A 22,551-nucleotide genomic window follows, 5' to 3' on the forward strand; every position below is an offset into this window, starting at 1 on the left:
TGGTCCTGAAGCCTTAATAAAGCTATAATACTATTCCTGCAGCTGTTCAGTTTCGCAAAGTAGTATATAACACACCTTGAGGAGTAGTGAGAGGAAACGTTGTGGATTTGAAGGTAAATGAGTCACCATCAAAGGCGTAGCGGTGAGTGGTGAACTCTGCATAAGGATAGACAAGTGTCCGATGAAACGGAAAAAGCCTCTTATGATAAGGAAACTCCCGACTGCTTCGTCCAGGTGCTCATCCACAAATGACAGGAATTTAGCTTTCCGAGCTCTTTTATCCCTGTCAATGTTTCCTGAAATCAGGGAGCGTGACTGAAAAACATACATTTAGCATCATCAGCTGATGATTCCCGGTATCTTTTCATTTCAGTAAGTTTTTAATTCCCAGCTGCGGGTTGTACTGGCAGCATACGATGAGGAAAAACACGACGCAACTCGTCTTTCCGCTTAGCAGGCGGCAACAGCTTCTCGTGTCACCCGTAACTGCCGACCTCGTCACGGACAATCTCCAATATATCTCACGTATTTTTTTTCCAGAACAGAAGGAGGTATGACTCTCCTTCCACCGTTAATTTCTATGTTTTAGCTATATCTTGCTCGCAGTAACGTTTGGCATAAAACGCACCAAACTTAAACGGGTCAGCGACTGCATCTATCATCGCAGACTTTTAAAAATATGAGCGGTATTGTTTTTTTACTTTGAAGTATCACAGTAACTATGCGCAATAACGAAAAGAAAGTTAGGTCGTTATCCAGCTGTGATGTGTGGCTGTAATATGTGGAAAAATCAAATTTTTTTACCGAATAGTTTCCTCAAAATTGAATGAGGAAGACTCCACGGCGGAGAACACGTGAGAATCCCAAACCAAGGTTTTTTTTCTTTTTTTTACACGAAACGTAAAAATTTTATTGATAGACTAACTACAGAGACGAATGCAGCTTTGCTTCATTTACATAAAACAAGTTTTTCTGAGGCAAATAAAGTCACTTGAAACTTCACTCTCCAGTTACTGTACGAGCTGCATGGAGCGATCAAAAAACCCCGTTGCACCGGACGATACCGTAGAGATAGGTACTGGTTTTGTGTCGCTGACGTCCCGGTGTGAACCAGTTGCGTCGTTCATCGCGTATCACATCGCTTATCGTATGGCATCAAGAGTGAACCGTGCCTTACACACTCTCAGCTTGGCGCTACGTAGAGCGCATTCTGCTGAGTTACAGGGAGGTTCTGGCCGCATACAGTGTGTCGGAGAATGAAGTTTGGTGTTAACTCGTGCACGCTCGGGGCCAAGCAACTGCGCGAAGCGACGGTAAATCACGACAGCGCGGAGTGTGGGAGACGAATCGTGATCGTGGACGGTCGAGTGTGCGCTCATCGCCCGCCACGAGCGGAAAATTCCAGCGGATGATGCTCCGCGGCTGCTGGAACCGCGATAGGACTAGGGCATGAGCTCACTCCAGCAGGGGCGCAACCACTGGAAAAAGCTGGAGCCTCTTGCACCCGGGCGTCTACACTTGTGAGACGTGCAGACTTGAGACATCGATTCGTTGACCGATTCTGGAACGTATTTTCGCATTATAACAGCCGAAATTCTGGAAGGGAGACAGTGCTTGAGGAAGCCTACCTACCGTGTTATTCAGCCAGTGCGTGTTCAGCGAGAAGATAAGAAAAATTTTAAGGTTGTCGATGGTAATGCAGTTCTGTCAGAGACGGCAGAAGACTTGGAGGATAAACTGAAAGGAATCGACAGCATCTCGTATAGAGGTTATATGATGAACATCAACGTAAGTGACACAAGGCTGGTGGAGTGTAGTCGATTTAAGTCACGCGATGTCAGGGCAAACAGATCAGAAAATAAGACGATGGAAGTAGCAGATGTTTTACAGTTGGGCTGTAAAGTAACTGACTTTGACCAGAGTAGAGAGGACATAAAAAGCAAGAGGTTGAAAAAAACCTAGCGAACCAGTTGCAACCCATAGGTTTATTTAGCCCTTAACTTAGATTTCAATATTTATAAAAATATCTTTTCAGAAGGAGTGGGCCTTGTTACATCAAATGGTGGTAAATTACATTAACTGGAATAGAGCGGCACTTGTTATAGATAAAACTGGTAAAAAACCAGACACATCACAAACCATGCCTTAAGACAACAGCTAGATTACTTTCAGCGTACGTCAGAATACATGCACAAGTATATTCGCCTACTGGTAATGGATCTTGTCTACACAAAATTATAACATGAGTTCAAAAAATAAAATATTTGCATAACGGAAATATTCACCATGCCAGAGACAAAGGCTTTTGACCTCTTCTAATTTTAAGTCGACAAGGGCCTTTAGCAGTGGGCGAATAAATTTGTGCATTTATTCCGACATACGCTAAATGTAACGTGGTTGCTGTCTTAAGCCATGGCATGTGGTGTTTCTGGTTTTTATATCAATTTTATAAATGACAAGGGCCGCTCGGTTTCAGATAATGTAATTTACCACCATTTGATGTAGCAAGGCCTACTCCTTCCGAAGAAGATAGGTCAAGGGCTAAATAAACCTTTGGTTTGCAACTGGTTGGCTAATTTTTTTCATCCTCATCGAATTTATACAGTTGCTGTATCCCAGCCATGTTTAAGATTTTGATATAAAAAGCAAACTAGCAACAGCAAAGAAAAGCGCTCTAGAAAAGAGAGAAGTATATTAACGTCGAGTAAATATTCATCTGCCAGGGAGTCTTTCCACAATGTGTTTGTTTGCTATGCAGCCCTATACGGAAATGAAACATTGATGAGCGCAGATGAGTAGAGAATAGGCGCTTTTGAAATGTTGTGCTACAGAAGAATGCTGAAGATTAGATGGGTAGATCACATAACTGATGAGGAGGTATTGAATAGGATTGGGGAGAAGAGAAGTTTGTGGCACAACTTGACTAGAAGAAGGGACCGGTTAGTAGGACATGTTTTGAGGCATCAAGGGATCACGAATTTAGCATTGGAGGGCAGCGTGGAGGGTAAAAATCGTAGAGAGAGACCAAGAGATGATTACACTAAGCAGATTCAGAAAGATGTAGGCTGCAGTAGGTACTGGGAGATGAAGAAGCTTGCACAGGATAGAGTAGCATGGAGAGCTGCATCAAACCAGTCTCAGGACTGAAGACCACAACAACAAGTTGATTCCAGAAAACCATCATCATAGTTCCGCATCATCAAAAGAAACAACGTGCGAACGGAATATCGGAACACGTATGTACTTGAAATGAATGCTTCCTAATGAACAGAGTTCCGTGCCTCGTTCTTAACGGGGTTGCACATGGCGTTTCGCTATTGTAGGTACAAAAGGAACTGTGTGAGGAGGACAGTGAAACAAGCTGATAATCTTATTAAATATAGGTCCGTAAACCGGTGGTCTCTTCCATATGACGTATAACGACTGGGTACACGAACACCTTATATTTGAGGCCCCGAGGATACACACTGCGGAGGTGCATTTGAGGGTAAAACATTACAACGAGTGCTGTGAAGGCAGTGTTCTCCACGTCTCCTCGTCGATGCCCTACACATTCAAAAATCCCAAACTTGTTCCGAACAATTTCATAACTACCCACAATGAATCCCCGGAGCTCATCGGCACTATCAGCAGGGCTGGAAATTACCAAAGCTTTTAAATATAAACACACAAAAAATCCTAGGGTTACAACTCACTGGACCTAGGAGGCCATGGGGTTTGCGAGCCACGACAGATCCGCTTGTTGACGAAACCATATATATCATATTTAGGTATCCGGAATGATGAAAAAAATAGAACGAGGTCAATTTATCACTACGTAATTTACGCCTTCAGCTGCGGAGTTTCCAGACAAACTATGCGTTTAAGATTAACAGTGATATAACATTGTTATGACTGCACTTGTATAGACAGAGGTTGAAAATGGTTCAAATGGCTCTGAGCACTATGGGACTCAACTGCTGAGGTCATTAGTCCCCTAGAACTTAGAACTAGTTACACCTAACTAACCTAAGGACATCACAAACATCCATGCCCGAGGCAGGATTCGAACCTGCGACCGTAGCGGTCTTGTGGTTCCAGACTGTAGCGCCTTTAACCGCACGGCCACTTCGGCCGGCGACAGAGGTTGAACAAAAATGTGGAAACACTGCGAGGAACGTGTATATGATCTTAAATGAAGATGCCAGGCAAGCCTGTGGATTGCGCTGTTGTGTCTCACCACTAACGGCTCATCTGCAATGTCCTTAATACGTTTGCAAGTGTCAGACGCGGTCAGAACGGTGTTCTGTGTAGTTCTGAGTGCATTATGTTGGAGCTAAGAGAATTCACAATTGTTGGTGCTGATATTGTGTGTGCTTCTACAATCAAGGTAGCCGCAATGTTTCGTGTTTCAAGAGGCACCATATCGAAGATTCATACCGCGTACAGGGAAAGCGAGAAAACACCATTTTCTAAGTCATAACAGGTACGAAAGTGTGTGTTGAGTAATCGTGATTGACGTCCACTGAAGAGGATTGAGACGAGAAATAGAAGAACGAGAGCTACAAAAAGTCACTGCAGAGCTAAATGTCGCACTCGCGAACACGAAACGAACTCCGTAAGCTAGGAATTGCAGGGCTAGCTGGAAATTCAAATCTGCACTACGGAACAATAGAATCAAATAATTTGGGGCCTAGCGGTTCTAGGCGCTTCAGCCTGGAACCGCGCGACCGCTACGGTCGCAGGTTCGAATCCTGCCTCGGGCATGGATGTGTGTGATGCCCTTAGGTTAGTTAGGTTTAAGTAGTTCTAAGTTATAGGGGACTGATGACCTCAGATGTTAAGTCCCATAGTGCTCAGAGCCATTTGAACCAAATGATTTGGTCAGATGAGTCTTATTTCACACGGTTTCCAGCTTCCGGCCTACTTTGCGTCTCAGGGGTGAAACATGGCTGGTGGCATTCTATGGGGCTACTCTGCAACGTCGCATTACTGCCAAGTATTATGTGACCATTTTGGCTGATCAGATCCACCTCATGGTACAACGTTTATTTCCTAATTGTAATGCTGTGTTCCAAGGCGACAGCATCCCTGTTCACACAGCTCGCACCACTCAGGACTAGTTTTGGGACCACGAGGACGAATTTTCACATCTGCCTTGGCCACTACAGGTCACCAGATCTCAATATTATCGAGCCTTTGTGGTCTACTTTAGAGAGAAATGTGGTTGATGGCTATCCACCTCTTTCATCGTTACTTGAACTTGCCGCTATTTTTAAAGAGCAATGGTGTAATGGCCGGCGGTGAGGCCGAGCGGATCTAGGCGCTTCAGCCTGGAACCGCGCGACCGCTACGGTCGCAGGTTTGAATCCTGCCTCGGGCATGGATGTGTGTGGTGTCCTTAGGTTAGTTTGGTTTAAGTAGTTCTAAGTTATAGGGGACTGATGACCTCAGATGTTAAGTCCCATAGTGCTCAGAGCCATTTGAACCAATGGTATAATATTCCATTGAAAACAAAACAAAAGCTGTATTTATCCATTCCCAAACGACTGGAAGCTGTTTTGAATGGCAACATATTTCCTATCCCATAACAGACATGGTAAAATGTTGTGTTTTCGGTGTTTCTATAATTTTGTCCACCACCTGTGCGTCGTATCAGGGAAACGATTTGTTTCAAGACCTCTAATTATTTGGATCATTTGCCTGTTTCATTGTCCTCTACACACCTCTTTCGTCCGTACCTATTCCAATACGGAAAGAAGCGTTCGTTGTACTTAGACAACTGTGATAAAACTGTTGCTGTTCAGGATATATATGAGGAGTGCTTTGAGCATATAATAGCAGATTAACGTGAACGTTAATAAATGTAATACGCCTGAGTAGTCGAAAATATGCATTATCAGCGTGTGCATAATCGACGATAATATATTAGAATTAGTCACGTACCTCAAGCACTTAGGAATGCCATACACGAGATATCTGACAATCACATAGATTTAGTATTGGGGAAGGCAGATGCCAGATTTAAAATTTAATGAAAAATACTTAAAAAGTGTAATTCGCAGATAAAGACTGTTGTCAACACCCTATTGTTCATTCGATATTTACTAAATGAAATTAAAAAATGAGAGCAGAATATTGACAGGAATGCTGCGCATTACATAACGAGCTTGGGTAGTATTTTTCAGCAAACTCCAATGGTATACGGTGCACAGAAGACGCTGATCTCTGAAGATTTATTCTCCAAAACAGCTCACATTCTAGTTCCAGATTACCGGTGAATTTGAAAGACATTCCACCGTCATACCCCCATGTGAACATCCTTTATCTCGGGCAAGCGTATTTCCCAGAAAGAATGTAGGACACACAATAAGTGTGTAAGTAAGACACCTACCTTCGTCCACAGCTCGTGGTCGTGCGGTAGCGTTCTCGCTTCCCGCGATCGGGTTCCCGGGTTCGATTCCCGGCGGGGTCAGGGATTTTCTCTGCCTCGTGATGACTGGGTGTTGTGTGATGTCCTTAGGTTAGTTAGGTTTAAGTAGTTCTAAGTTCTAGGGGACTGATGACCATAGATGTTAAGTCCCATAGTGCTCAGAGCCATTTGAACCATTCGAACCACCTACTTTCACCTGACACAGTACCAAGGAAGGAATGTAATCGAAAAGGAAAAGCCGCAGATTTAATGGAACGGTCGCAGCAAAAACCCATCAACTTCCGTCCTATCAAACTGGTACTTCATGGTACACGATAAAAAAGCGACTAGCGAAAAACTCCAAAAGATCAATATGGCACAAACAAATATTTGTAGACAACGTGGTCATGTAAATACACTAATCCACAGATACACTACCGGAAAAGTCCGCAGCTCGTGGTCTAGTGGTCAGCGTTGCTGCCTCTGGATCACGGGGTGCCGGGTTGGGGATTTCCGGCCGGGTTGGGGATTTTTCTCTACCCGGGGGCTGGGTGTTTGTGTTGTCCTTCACCATTTCATCATCATCATCATCATCATTTGCGACAGTGGTTAGATTGGATTGTGAAAAAATTGCCACCGTGTAAAAATTGGGACTTTGTACGGGCGCTGATGACAGCGCAGTTGAGCGCCCCACAAACCAAACATCGTCATCATCATCATCACTAGCGGAAATGTTAACCGCATAACAACAACGCTTAAGCAACGGCTAGCAAAGCTAGACAAAACATCACGTGAAACGGTAAACATTACAGAACTTGTTGCAACCGAAGATCTATATATATATATAAAAAAAACAGAAATGTGTACTTAGGGTTACACAGCAGCTTACATAGTACAGAGAGTTTAATTTACCATGTAGGAATACAATACGAACACTGAAACAGAGCACATTAAACGAAACCAGCGCACCAGATGCGAACTAACATACTGCAACTGGCTCAAAGCAATGTTAGAACACTGGGCAGGAAAAAACAAAAGAAAACTGCGATAAATATAATACTTAATCTGACATACATCTCGCGTACTTACTACTATAGCAAAAATATAAAAATCCTGCCTTATAATGAAGAGTACTGACAAACTTCCTTCCCACGCATTATCCGCTAATGGAATAGAAAGGAGGAGATTTTTTTTGGGAGGGGGGGGGGGGCGTAGGGGGGGGGACGGTGGATACTTCTGGTTTCTAGGTTCCCTTCGCCATAGAATTCTTGGTGACTTGTAGAGTACAGATTTAATCGAGCGTGACCATGTGTGTTTGTGATTTCCCTAAAACGTTTCAGACAAATTCCGGGATGGTTCGTTTGAAAGGACACTGTCTATTTCCATCCTTCCCTAATCCGAGCTTGTGCTCGGTCTCTAATGATCTCGTTGTCCTCCTCCTCCTCCTCCTCCTCCTTTTCCCCCACTCTGAACAGGTCACATCATCATCATCATCATTTTCTTCTTCTTCTTCTTAGTGTTAATCCTATCTAGTCTGTAATTCGCTTCACTTAAATTTCGCAACCGTCAGTTACTTAAGGAAGGAGAGCCGTGTGCGCCACCTGGCTATGAGTTGCGTAAACGATGTTCTCTGTGTGATCGTATTTTCACTATCTGTGTATTCTATTTTCTGAGGCGGAAACTGGGGAACAGCCCAGGATTTGCCTGAACGAGATTGGAAAACCGCCGAAAAACTGCATTCAGGCTGTCCGGTGTTCCAGGCCCGGTCGTTAAGCAGCCGCGCATATTCTATCCTGGTCTTTCTTACTTTCGAGTTTCGCACGTTAGCACGCTGTACATTACACTACACGAGCAGGTCAACAAGTGGCATCATGGAGTAACTACATGCATCTCGTCCTCTAATGAACCTACTTCCAGTTGGAAGCATTCAACATGATGTGTGATGCATCGGCGCTGAACCGAAACTTTGCATTCCATCGCTGAACCACTGTTTAAATACAAATTCTCCAGATATGTCCGGTGCTATGTGTGGTGGAGCACGAACAATTTTATCTAGCGGCTCTATGTGTGTAATCGGAAAGCTCATCGCACGCTGAACTTCCAGTGCTGGTTTTCTCTCTGAACTGGACCTCTTACCTCATTCTAGTCTCGGCGTGACGCGCCAGCTAAATGCAGCGTGGCGTCCCGGATCCGTGGTTCTGTCGCGACCGCAGCCATCACGCTAGTAATTGATAAATTGTTCCGGAGAGCGTTCAACCGCTGAAAAACGATTGGAAGTCATTGGAGTCGTTTTGTAAGAGTGAATACATCAACGAGTCATCGGCTCTCTTTATAATTTTTGCGATTCGGTAGGATTATGTATTCGCCAGTTATGCAAGGGAGAATGCGGTTTATGTGTACGGCCAGTTTCCCTTGTGCAACAAACGAATACTTCATTGTACCAAGTAATTAAAGAAGTAACTAAGAAGGCGTGTCAGCAAAGATAGCAAAGTTTCGAATAATTATTTTCGTCAGGCTGGTTGTTTAAAATCCGTAACTCCACAATGCCATAAAACTGAACACACTTTTTTAAAAATACTCAGCGCATGACACTTGACGGATCAGAACTTGTTAGGCATACAATCGTATATCAAAATAAGTATATTCATTCATGTTCATAGATACACCTTATCATTACAAGAAGCTCCGGACATTTGCAAGTGTAGTCTTGAAGCTATCGGAGCATGATGACGCCGAAGATTGGTGTTAGTGTTATTGTTGGGCTGAGCACCCGGTAAAAGCGACCTGAAGCGCTTCCCGCCGATACTGGTCGCGCTGACGCCACGTTAAAGGAGTGTCCAGCGTAACGGCGAGGATTTTTCTGTCATTCCAGCTGGACCTCTATTTGTAAAAAAAAAAATGGTTCAAATGGCTCTGAGCACTATGGGACTTAACATCTGTGGTCATCAGTCCCCTAGAACTTACAACTACTTAAACCTAACTAACCTAAGGACATGAAACACATCCATGCCCGAGGCAGGATTTGAACCTGCGACCGTAGCGGTCGCGCGGCTCTGGACTGAGCGCCTAGAAGCGCTAGACCACCGCAGCCGGCCTCTATTTGTATTCCGCAAGCTAAAACTTCTAAGGGTGTCTCCAGTCCATAAAAACTTGTACAAGGCCACTGAGTTGGTATCAGGAGATGCGTATAGAGCACCGATACTCCTCACCCTTATGTGATGCTATTCACGAAGGAGATTCTTATGACAGCTCATGTCGGCTGGAACTGATGGTGAATGCTTGTGTGCAATACATTTGTGATGTATGCTATTCGACTATACCACTCCCGCCTATGAATGAACAGGGCTTACCTGCTGCTTTATTGCGATTCAAGACTAGCTAAGTCCAACCCAAGGAGGCTAAAGGAATCTTGTTTGCTTGCCTGCCCACTATTTGGCAATGTACTCTGTCCGCTTTCACTATAGTGTTACGCATAAGGATCGCAGATTTTCTACCCAATTATCTTAAGGTGAGGTTCAGTATATTGCATATATTCATTTTGAGTTATTGTAGCCCAGAAAATTGTAGATTTCATTTGTCCTTTTTCGCGTATTAGGACTATTTTGAGCTTATTTATTTACTTAGATTGTAAGGTGGCTATACTTTCGCACCTTACAAGCACCCATCCACATACTTTGCCGTGATCTCCAAACACAATTAGATATCATGTGACAGGTTGTACATTGTATATGTGGATATATAAAGGAGACTGACATTGTCACGTACGGCTTGTAAATAATTATTAACGCTTATTGCATGAAAGGCGACGAAGTGTCTCTAGCAGAGGTTGGAACAACAGTGGAAATGAAATCTCAGGTGGAACTCCAGCCCTGGGTGGAAGGCCCACACAGGTGTGTTGGTCCTGCTTAAACAGAGGAAGTAGCAAGATGGACGTTGGGACACCTGAGCGCTGGGACACAATAGAGACACGGGAAGGATTATACTTCGGAAACTACGAAAATCTGAGACGCAGCTGAGAGGAACGAGGAAGCGTCACCTTATAAATCATGAAGGGTGGGTTATTTCCGCGGATTTTTACTCAAAAGCGTACCATTGTATGGGTAGAGGCATTTCCTCGCAAACTTTCCACGCTGGACGACAAAAGCCTAAAATATGGTTGGTCGGCGTTCGGAAGAATCTGTAGAGAGGGAGAATATTCCGTTGTTTCGGGAATATGATTTGTTTTCGGAATTACGAGGGTGGGGAGCCGAGCCTTGCTGGGAGGTCAGTGTTGGAGAGACGAGGTCTTCCGTCGTGAGCGCCCGTGTGTGACGGTGGCTCGATATCAGCTTTGTTGGTACAGAGGGACTTGCTGTCTATGCGCTCAGAAGAGTTTATAGGTTATAGGCTTATAGGTTAACTCCCAGCAAAAAAACTTCTCATCAACATCGTTTGGTTGCAGGTAACAAGCTACCTGTACTAATTAACACACCAGTGATCCAAAAATTCATGCACACCAAATGTAAAGGTATCTACAAAAAGAAGCGATCTGTTGTTTCAACTAAAGATACACATAATTTTATGATCATTTAACAAAAATGTTCACATTGCAGAATAAATAAAAACGAAAACCCACTGATGATGGCACAGTGGTGCCGAAACATGTTTGTGTACTGAGAAAAAACGGTGTTTTGCATAACTGGCGGACCTCACATCCAACAGTTTTCAATTCAGTCTTCAATACAACGACTATTCCGCATATGACGAGCACTGACTGCTGCGGAACAATGTGAATTTTATGAACTGGCAAACACACAAAATGGGCTCTGTGCATCTATGTTTGAACTGGAGGTCCGGAGAATGATGCTTTCACCTCACTGGCAGCGGCGTAATCGTCCGCGGCAGTGCACTCATGTCGTGGTGCCGGCTTCAGGAAATGTGGCTGCGTGACTGCCGGTGCGCGTATTTTAAAGTGCGGCCGACCGGATGGCGGCCGATACGCAGACTGAAACCACAGGTTTATTGGAAAGCACAAGCAGTCAAAACGTTTACTGGTAATTCTGTGGGCAAATTATAACCTCAAAAAATAATTTATTCAAGTGAGTATGGTGGCTTATTGTTACTGTAGTGGATTATCTTTGGGTTGTGGTAGGTGGGTATTAGGTATCTACAAATTGGTATTAGTACTCTTTGGGGTTTTTACGCAAGTAGGGTAGTGATTAGAGTACTTGACGCGGTGTGCAAATATGGTGTTTCCCATTTCAGTGGCTTAGGCGTTCAGAGTATTTTACTCTAAATTTTATGCTTGTCTTTCACACGTATGCTGAATGTCATTCATTGCAGGTTAATTGACCTATGTCTGCATTGCTTCAAATAGATACAGCAGAACAATGTGTTTGTAAGATTACTTTTCAAGGGCACCACGAATCATCTCGAGTATGTAGCAGAACGTTTCTTCCTTCATCTTATATATTCGTGCAAGTGGTTATTCCAGTGACTGAGGGCAGAGTGTGCAGTACTCGCCACGTTCTTTTTGAGACAGATAGAGCTCATTCAAATGCATTCGGCGTCTGTTTAACAGCAAAAGCCGCAATGCTACACCCGTCTCCCAGCACAGAGGCGTTGTGACATCAATCCCACCCCAGATTAAAGACCAACTTGCTTCCTACATAGAATAGATTCTAACCTAACCGAACTTCCTTGACTCCGCCAAACCTGCCGACGGGGATCGGACGTGCTGGGACCAAGCTGACGGCCGATGTTATCTGGCGACGGCGTCTGGCAACTGTTGCCGGTGCCTTTGTGAACCCAGCCTTGGGCGATAGAAGATTCCTGACAGATGGCATGCTGTTGCCAGCTTTCAGAAGCTGCGAAGTGCAAGAAGACTGCTATCAATACTGAACTTTTCTGACTGGTTCAATGTGGAACGCCACGGATCCCTCTATTACGCCAAGCTCTTGGTCTCACAGTAGTCACAGGTGCGTCAACAAAATCGCTTTGCGTCGTTGGTCATGGGAGACTGGCGAAGCAGCCGCGCCAAGTCCACTTCAACAGTGAAGTACTGTGAAACGTCTAGTAGAAAGGCCTACGGTACTGGGTAGCCCAACAGTAGACAAGAGGTAGTCGAGAGGTTGTAATAACGGAAAATTGTACTGAAATGCAGGAGGATCTGCAACGAATTGACGCGTGGTACAGGGAATGGCAATTGAATCTCAATGTAGACAAGTATAATGTGCTGCGAATACATAGAAAGATAGATCACTTATCATTTAGCTACAATATAGCAGGTCAGCAACTGGAAGCAGTTAATTCCATAAATTATCTGGGAGTACGGATTTGGAGTGATTTAAAATGGAATTATCATATAAAGTTGATCGTCGGTAAAGCAGATACCAGACTGAGAATCATTGGAAGAATCCTAAGGAAATGCAATCCGTAAACAAAGGAAGTAGGTTACAGTACAGTATCTTTCACGCACTGCTTGAATACTGCTCAGCAGTGTGGGATCCGTACCAGATAGGGTTGATAGGAGAGATAGAGAACATCCAACGGAGAGCAGCGCGCTTCGTTAGAGAGATTAGAGCCCACACAGAGGCGTACCGACAATTTTTCTTTCCACGAACAATACGAGACTGGAATAGAAGGGAGAATCGATAGAGGTACTCAAAGTAGGAATGGCCTACCTCAGGGAAGCGTCCTCGCCCCAGCTCTGTATAATATATATACAAATGACCAACCACTGCCAAACATCATGCGCCAATTTATGTATGCCAATGACACTGCAGTTGCAGCCCAAGGTAACAATTTTATGGATGTAGAGGAGAAATTAACCAGTACCTTGGAAGCTCTCTCCCAGTATTATGAGCCAAACCACCTAAGGCCGAACCCTTCCAAGACGCAGGTCTGTGCGTTCCATTTAAAGAACAGGGAGGCAAATCGCGAATTAAATATAATGTGGATAGGTGAACGTTCGAGCATTGTAACACGCCCAAATATCTTGGTGTCACGTTGGATCGCACACTGACCTATAAACATCATTGTAATGCCACAAGGGAAAAAGTCTCAACTAGAAACATCATCAGGAAACTAACCAGTGGATCCTGGGGTGAAAACCTAAAAGTCCTGAGAACTTCAGCCCTTGCGCTCAGTGTGTCAGCCGCGGAATACGCCGCTCCAGTATGGTCTGCATCAACACACGCGAGAAAAGTTGATGTCGCGGTGAATGAAAGGGCACGGATTGTTGTTACCGGATGCTTGAGGCCAACCCCAGTGCACAAGATATACTTAATCATGGGGATCGCACCGCCCAACATATGACGTGACGTCGCTGCCGAAGCCGAAAAAACCAAGCAAGAAAAGGACATGCGTCACCCTTTATATGGACACCAGCCTGCTGACCGACGGCTTTGTTCGAGGAAGAGTTTCCTGTCACGTACCTGAGCCCTGGAAGGGTCGCCTGCAGAGAATCGTTTGAAAAGGTGGGAAATCGACCTGAGAAACCCCCATCAAGATGTAAAAGAAGAACTGGCGCCTGGTGGATACCTACCATACACAATCTGGAGAACGCTAAACCGTATGAGCGTAGAAGTGCCAAAGTGCGATACAAACCTGCAGCAATGGGGTTTCCTAAAAGAGAATGAGAACACTCTCTGTATGTGTGGTTCTGTCCAGGATCCTCAACGCCTGCTTATCTGTCCCTATTTAGACCAGCCCTGCACAATGAATGACTTATGGGAGGCAAATGACAAGGGCATATTGGCTGCTGATTTTTGGAAGAGTGAAGTCTAGTTCCGGACACGGAAAGTAAGTAAGTACCCTCCGCCACACACCGTCAGGGGGCTTGGGGAGTATGGATGTAGATGTAGAAGAGCTGCGCCGCGCCCGCGTGCCGAAGCGGAAACACTGCTCGAGGCGCTGCAAACGCTGCAGCGGCCGGCACCACGCGGCGCCCTAGTCAGCAATGCAGCGTCTGCAGGGCAGCACGAGCGGTCGTCCCGGTGGTCGGTGGTGCATACACTCGGGACGTGCGCAGCGACATGCTACTGAATCTGACACGCAGACGGCTATTTGTCTAAATCCCGCTGCGACCTGCAATTCAGATGATGGCCGCGAAGCGGTTTGCGCTGACCGGCAAGTGCCAGTAATTGGTGTCGGGCTGCAGGCGGCGGCTTCCGCGAAGCGATTACCAGCGCTGTGGGCTGGCCGGCCCGGACCGGTGGCCCTGCGCGGGGCGCGTGGCCCGCCAAGGATGACAGGGAGGCGCACACTCGGCACGGGGCGCAGCGCGGCTGCCTGTGGCCGTGGCGGAGCGTTGACTCCCGGCCGAGTGCGTGGCGGCGGGCAGACGCAGTTCCGCGAACAAGTGCGTCGTACGAGCCGCGGCGCCAAGGATGCGAGGATACTGCAAGCTTCGGCAGGGTTTCGTCACTGGCGCCACTGCTGGCCACTACGGCCCACTTGCGGCCTCTGAACCGTCTAGCTGACTGCCCCATCATCCTCCCTGAAAGTTCATTCTGTTGCCAAGACTTTCTACATCCCACAGCCGCGAAACGGCCTCGCGCAATATTTTTCAGGGTGGGCACGGCCTTTGCAGCAGGTATCTCACAGTACCTGTGAGTGCTGGGGCGAGGAACGGGGGAATAGTCCATCCCCTCGCTCCCTCCCATCCTGCAGGCGTTTGCAGTGTGTGTTACAGGCCGCACGAAAAATTTGTCTTACAACAACACTTCATTGTCAGCCTTCTTGTGTTAACTTGTTCGCTATTTTCTTTTGTTTCTTATGTCTGGCTCCAGGGCACCAAGTTACATATTTAGCTTTTTTTGTATTTTCTTAGAGGTACGTATAAATGGTTCAAATGGCTCTGAGCACTATGGGACTTAACTTCTTGGCCTCACAGTTCATTAAGGTATCAGCGTCCACTGGTGACACTTCTGGAGGGTAACAAGTCATCAGTCCCCTAGAACTTAGAACTACTTAAACCGAACTAACCTAAGGCCATCACACACATCCAGGATTCGAACCTGCGACCGTAGCGGTCGCGCGGTTCCAGACTGTAGCGCATAGAACCTCTCGGCCACTCTGGTCGGCAAGTACGTACACATTGCTTAAATTTCGTGCGTGTTTTTCTATTTAAGAGATTTAATCTCGCGTTTTGTAAATCAGGCCGTCTGTACCTCGGTTGTCATTTCTTCTGAACAGCCAGCTTCACAGTTCAGCGTCCACTGGTGACACGTCAGAAGGGTAACAAGTTGCATATCTGGGTTTCTGTCACCTTTTATAGTTTACTTCTTCAGGTTAGTCTTGCAAGGATGGGTACTGTGTGCGGACACAAGACGAGGTGGCCGCAGTTTGCGAAACAGTTGTGGTGTTTCTTGATGCAATAATTTACCAACAGCCGTATGTACTGTACAAATTTATTTTATCAACATCGATGTTTGCAAACCGCCCTAGTCTGTGTCACCTGATCACCAAGAGCTGCTGCATAGCGATGTGATTCACGGGTCCAGTTATATGGTTCCTTTCGTGTATAGCGTCTTTACGACTATGACGTGTGGGGCCTCAAGATGGCATCAATGTAATGCCGAAACTGGTAGCACATGAGAAGTTCATAAAATAAATTTTTACAACACATACGGCTGTTGGTAAATTATTGCATCAAGAAATACATGCCAGCCGTTGCCCTACAGTCCATAATGGATCAACAAGGATTAAAGTTGTGGTGTAGGCTACGATAAGTCGCCTTCAGGCTACTGCTTCCGATGTAACGGTGGCCAAGAAACTGGTACGTCGCATGGGGCACCTCATACGCCGCTTACTTCGCCAAGGGCTCTGCTGCACCTCCTAGTGTACCCGACGCGATAGCTCCGCCCTAACAAGAGAGTGAATTGGTTGTGGGTGGGTGTGTGTGACGCGTTAACGTCGCCCGAGGTGGAGGGCCGAGGCTGTACGCCTGGCCTTGCCCATTCACCCTGTGGGTGAGCAGGTGGCCGTTCCTTCAGCAGGATCCGAGTAGGCACAAGTGGGCAGGGGTTTGCTACTTATCGAGAATTACCGTAGGAATTCCCAAGGGACCTCGTCCGAGATGTGGAAACGGCTTTGCCTGCGGCTATCAAGCTCGCAGGGTGCAGTCGTCTGCAAGTTGTTCCTCACGTGGGCAGCAACGATGCCTGTCACAAGGGTCCTGAGGCCACCCTCAGTTCAGGCGGCCAGTAGATGGGATGAAGGCTAATGGCCTCGCTTGCGGGGCGCAAGCAGAGTTGATCAAGTACTTTGGTTTGGAACCGAGTGTAGGATCTCAGCCAAACGCTTCGTCCAGTTTGTGACAGTCTTGGCTGCAGATTTCTGGACGTGGGTTATCGGGTGGGGAACCGCAGGAATTCCCTTCACGGAACAGGGATGCACTACACAAAGGAAGCAGCTACTAGGGTGGCAGAGTACTTGTGGAGTGCATATGGTCTTTTTTTTTTTTTTAAAGACAGGCAGTAGTTTGAGGTACTCTGGTGTACACTCGGCAGTCGTTACGCAGATAGCGACATCAGACTGCGTTCTGGGAGGAGGCACTCTGACTGTCAAAATTTTACAGTAAAATGCCGAAGTATTCGTAACGAAGTTCCCGAAGTTACAGCCCTTCAGGGAAGTTCTCACACTCAGGTTGTTCTTGAGACCGAGGGCTGACTAAAATCCGGACCAGAAAGCTCTGAGATAGTTAGCGAGTCATGGAACGTTTATAAAAAGGACAGATTAGAAGCCATAGGAAGGGGAGTGTTCACCGCAACTGACACAAATATTGTCTTTGTTAAGGTTGAAGCTGAGTGTGAAAATGAAGCTATCTGGTCCGCATGTAAGAGGCCTAGGTCAAACCAAGTTAACTGCTGGATGTTTTTTCGTTGTGACAGTTCTAGAGTCATGCAAAGAAAGTCTACGGTCAATAGTACGTAAATACACAGATCATGCAGTAGTAGTTGGAGGTGACTTTAAACCACCACGTATAGAATGGAAACACTGCAGGCCGTGCAGACAGACAGTCTTCCGAAGTACTTTTTGAACACGTTTTCCAAAGACTGTCTTGAGCAGCTAGTTCGGCAGCCCATACGCAATGGAAGCATCTTAGACCTTGTAGCTACGAACAGGCCGGACCTTACCGGCGGCGTGAGTATACAGACGGGTATTACTGTCGTGATTCATAGTGATCATGTTTACGAAAGTTTATAAACCAGTCAAGAAGGCTAAGAGAGTATTTTCGCTACAAAGAGCAGATAAGCAGTTGTTATTATCTCACTTACACAATGAACTACAAGCATTTGGTTCCAGTATGAGGGACACAGAAGAATTATGGGCAAAGTTTAATAGTGCTCTGGACACCTATGTGTCTGGCAAGTGCATTAAGGTCGGTAAAAGACCCACCTTGGTTTAGCAAGGTTGCACTCCCGCTTCAAAAGAGAACGCGGAAATGACGACAGTCAAATGTTAGTAGAGATCCGTGCGCATGTGAAAAGATCTATGCGCGAAGCATACAACTACCATCGTCATACCTTAGCAGAAGATCTGGCCGAGAATGGTGTGGCAGTTGGAAATAGCTAAACTGAAGCTGAAGTTTTAAATTCCGTTTTTATGAAATAGTTTAGCGGGAGAATCATACAAGCATACCGTCGTTTGACCATCGCACACCCGTACGGGCGGCAGAGTAATAAGCATACCTGGCGTAGAGAAACAACTGAAGGAGTTGAAAACAAATAAGTCGCCAGGTCTGGACTGAATCCCAACTCGGTTTTACGAAGGGTATTCCAGAGGTCTGGTTCCTTGCTTAGTTTGAATTTGTCGCGACTCTCATGAACGTCGATTTAATGCAGAATTCTAGAAAATATTCGGAGTTCGAATACAAAAAAAGTTCCAAGAGAGCGGAAAGCTTTTGTCCATGAATCAACACGGTTTTTGAAAGCATAGGTCGTGTGAAACTTAACTTGGCCTTTTCTCACATAATATACTGCGAACTATGGATGAAGGGCAACAGGCAGAGTCCATATTTCTAGATTTCCGAAAAGCATTTGGCACGGTGCCCTACTGCAAGCAGTTAACTAAGGTACCAACATTCGGAATAGGTTCCCAGATATGCGAGTGCCTCGAGGCCTTCTTTAGTAACAGAACTCAATATATTGTCCTTGACGGCGAGTGTTCGTCAGAGGCAAGGGGGTCGTCAGGAGTATCCAAGGGGAGTGTGATAGGGCCACAGTTATTTTCCATATACATTCATGATCTGGCAGGACCACTACTATTTTCTGTGTACATGAATGATATGGCAGCAGTCTGCGGTTCTTTCCTGATGATTCTATAGTGCACGGGAAGGTATCGAGCAATATGAAATGGGACGAGCATGTGAGGAATGTGGCAGGGGAGGCAAATGGTGGACTTCAGTCTACAGTAAGAATTTTAGGAGCGCGTGGTTCATCTGTAAAGGAGACCGGATATAAGACGCTAGTGCGACCTATTCTTGAGCACTGCTCGACTCTTTAGGATCCGCACCATGTAGGAGCAAAGGAAGACATCGAAGCAATTCAGAGATTGGCTGCTACATTTGTTACCGGTAGATTCGAACAGCCCCCCCCATGAACCATGGACCTTGCCGTTGGTGGGGAGGCTTGCGTGCCTCAGCGATACAGATGGCCGTACCGTAGGTGCAACCACAACGGAGGGGTATCTGTTGAGAGGCCAGACAAACATGTGGTTCCTGAAGAGGGGCAGCAGCCTTTTCAGTAGTTGCAGGGGCAACAGTCTGGATGATTGACTGATCTGGCCTTGTAACATTAACCAAAACGGCCTTGCTGTGCTGGTACTGCGAACGGCTGCAAGCAAGGGGAAACTACAGCCGTAATTTTTCCCGAGGACATGCAGCTTTACTGTATGATTAAATGATGATGGCGTCCTCTTGGGTAAAATATTCCGGAGGTAAAATAGTCCCCCATTCGGATCTCCGGGCGGGGACTACTCAAGAGGACGTCGTTATCAGGAGAAAGAAAACTGGCATTCTACGGATCGGAGCGTGGAATGTCAGATCCCTTAATCGGGCAGGTAGGTTAGAAAATTTAAAAAGGGAAATGGATAGGTTAAAGTTAGATATAGTGGGAATTAGTGAAGTTCGGTGGCAGGAGGAACAAGACTTCTGGTCAGGTGATTACAGGGTTATAAATACAAAATCAAATAGGGATAATGCAGGAGTAGGTTTAATAATGAATAAAAAAAATAGGAATGCGGGTTAGCTACTACAAACAGCATAGTGAACGCATTATTGTGGCCAAGATAGACACAAAGCCCATGCCTACTACAGTAGTACAAGTTTATATGCCAACTAGCTCTGCAGATGATGAAGAAATTGATGAAATGTATGACGAGATAAAAGAAATTATTCAGGTAGTGAAGGGAGACGAAAATTTAATAGTCATGGGTGACTGGAATTCGTCAGTAGGAAAAGGGAGAGAAGGAAACATAGTAGGTGAATATGGATTGGGGGGAAGAAATGAAAGAGGAAGCCGCCTTGTAGAATTTTGCACAGAGCATAACTTAATCATAGCTAACACTTGGTTCAAGAATCATGAAAGAAGGTTGTATACCTGGAAGAATCCTGGAGATACTAAAAGGTATCAGGTAGATTATATAATGGTAAGACAGAGATTTAGGAACCAGGTTTTAAATTGTAAGACATTTCCAGGGGCAGATGTGGATTCTGTCCACAATCTATTGGTTATGAACTGCAGATTGAAACTGAAGAAACTGCAAAAAGGTGGGAATTTAAGGAGATGGGACCTGGATAAACTGAAAGAACCAGAGGCTGTAGAGAGTTTCAGGGAGAGCATAAGGGAACAATTGACAGGAATGGGGAAAGAAATACAGTAGAGGAAGAATGGGTAGCTCTGAGGGATGAAGTAGTGAAGGCAGCAGAGGATCAAGTAGGTAAAAAGACGAGGGCTAATAGAAATCCTTGGGCAACAGAAGAAATATTGAATTTAATTGATGAAAGGAGAAAATATAAAAATGCAGTAAATGAAGCAGGCAAAAAGGAATACAAACGTCTCAAAAATGAGATCGACAGGAAGTGCAAAATGGCTAAGCAGGGATGGCTAGAAGACAAATGTAAGGATGTAGAGGCTTGTCTCACTAGGGGTAAGATAGATACTGCCTATAGGAAAATTAAAGAGACCTTTGGAGAGAAGAGAACCACTTGTATGAATATCAAGAGCTCAGATGGCAACCCAGTTCTAAGCAAAGAAGGGAAGGCAGAAAGGTGGAAGGAGTATATAGAGGGTTTATACAAGGGCGATGTACTTGAGGACAATATTATGGAAATGGAAGAGGATGTAGATGAAGATGAAATGGGAGATATGGTACTGCGTGAAGAGTTTGACAGAGCACTGAAAGACCTGAGTCGAAACAAGGCCCCGGGAGTAGACAACATTCCATTAGAACTACTGATGGCCTTGGGAGAGCCAGTCATGACAAAACTCTACCATCTGGTGAGCAAGATGTATGATACAGGCGAAATACCCACAGACTTCAAGAAGAATATAATAATTCCAATCCCAAAGAAAGCAGGTGTTGACAGATGTGAAAATTACCGAACTATCAGTTTAATAAGTCACGGCTGTAAAACACTAACGCGAATTCTTTACAGACGAATGGAAAAACTGGTAGATGCGGACCTCGGCGAACATCAGTTTGGATTCCGTAGAAATGTTGGAACACGTGAGGCAATACTAACCTTACGACTTATCTTAGAAGAAAGATTAAGAAAAGGCAAACCTACGTTTCTAGCATTTGTAGACTTAGAGAAAGCTTTTGACAACGTTAACTGGAATACTCTCTTTCAAATTCTAAAGGTGGCAGGGGTGAAATACAGGGAGCGAGAGGCTATTTACAATTTGTACAGAAACCAGGTGGCAGTTATAAGAGTCGAGGGGCATGAAAGGGAAGCAGTGGTTGGGAAAGGAGTGAGACAGGGTTGTAGTCTCTCCCCAATGTTATTCAATCTGTATATTGAGCAAGCAGTAAAGGAAGCAAAAGAAAAATTCGGAGTAGGTATTAAAATTCATGGAGAAGAAGTAAAAACTTTGAGGTTCGTCGATGACATTGCAATTCTGTCAGAGACAGCAAAGGACTTGGAAGAGCAGTTGAACGGAATGGACAGTGCCTTGAAAGGAGGATATAAGATGAACATCAACAAAAGGAAAACGAGGATAATGGAATGTAGTCAAATTAAATCGGGTGATGCTGAGGGAATTAGATTAGGAAATGAGACACTTAAAGTAGTAAAGGAGTTTTGCTATTTGGGGAGTAAAATTAAATCGGGTGATGCTGAGGAAATTAGATTAGGAAATGAGACACTTAAATTAGTAAAGGAGTTTTACTATTTGGGGAGCAGAATAACTGATGATGGTCCAATTAGAGAGGATATAAAATGTAGACTCGCAATGGCAAGGAAAGCGTTTCTGAAGAAGAGAAATTTGTTAACATCGAGTATAGATTTAAGTGTGAGGAAGTCGTTTCTGAAAGTATTTATATGGAGTGTAGCCATGTATGGAAGTGAAACATGGACGATAACCAGTTTGGACAAGAAGAGAATAGAAGCTTTCGAAATGTGGTGCTACAGAAGAATGCTGAAGATAAGGTGGGTAGATCACGTAACTAATGAGGAGGTATTGAATAGGATTGGGGAGAAGAGAAGTTTGTGGCACAACTTGACTAGAAGAAGGGATCGGTTGGTAGGACATGTTTTGAGGCATCAAGGGATCACAAATTTAGCATTGGAGGGCAGCGTGGAGGGTAAAAATCGTAGAGGGAGACCAAGAGATCAATACACTAAGCAGATTCAGAAGGCTGTAGGTTGCAGTAGGTACTGGGAGATGAAGAAGCTTGCACAGGATAGAGTAGCATGGAGAGCTGCATCAAACCAGTCTCAGGACTGAAGACCACAACAACAACAACAGATTCGAACAGCACACAAATGCTACGGAGCTGCTTCGGGTGCTCAAATGGGAATCCCTGGAGGGAAGGCTAAGTTGTTTTAGAGGAACGCTAGTGAGAAAATTTAGAGAAACGGCATTTGGTGCTGACTGCAGAAGGATCCTACTGCCGCCAACATACGAGGGTAGACTGAAAATTAATGCCTCCACTTTCGTAACTCTTCAACAGTT

The sequence above is a fragment of the Schistocerca piceifrons genome, chromosome 4 (genome assembly GCF_021461385.2).
Source record: "Schistocerca piceifrons isolate TAMUIC-IGC-003096 chromosome 4, iqSchPice1.1, whole genome shotgun sequence".
Lineage (NCBI taxonomy): Eukaryota > Metazoa > Arthropoda > Insecta > Orthoptera > Acrididae > Schistocerca > Schistocerca piceifrons.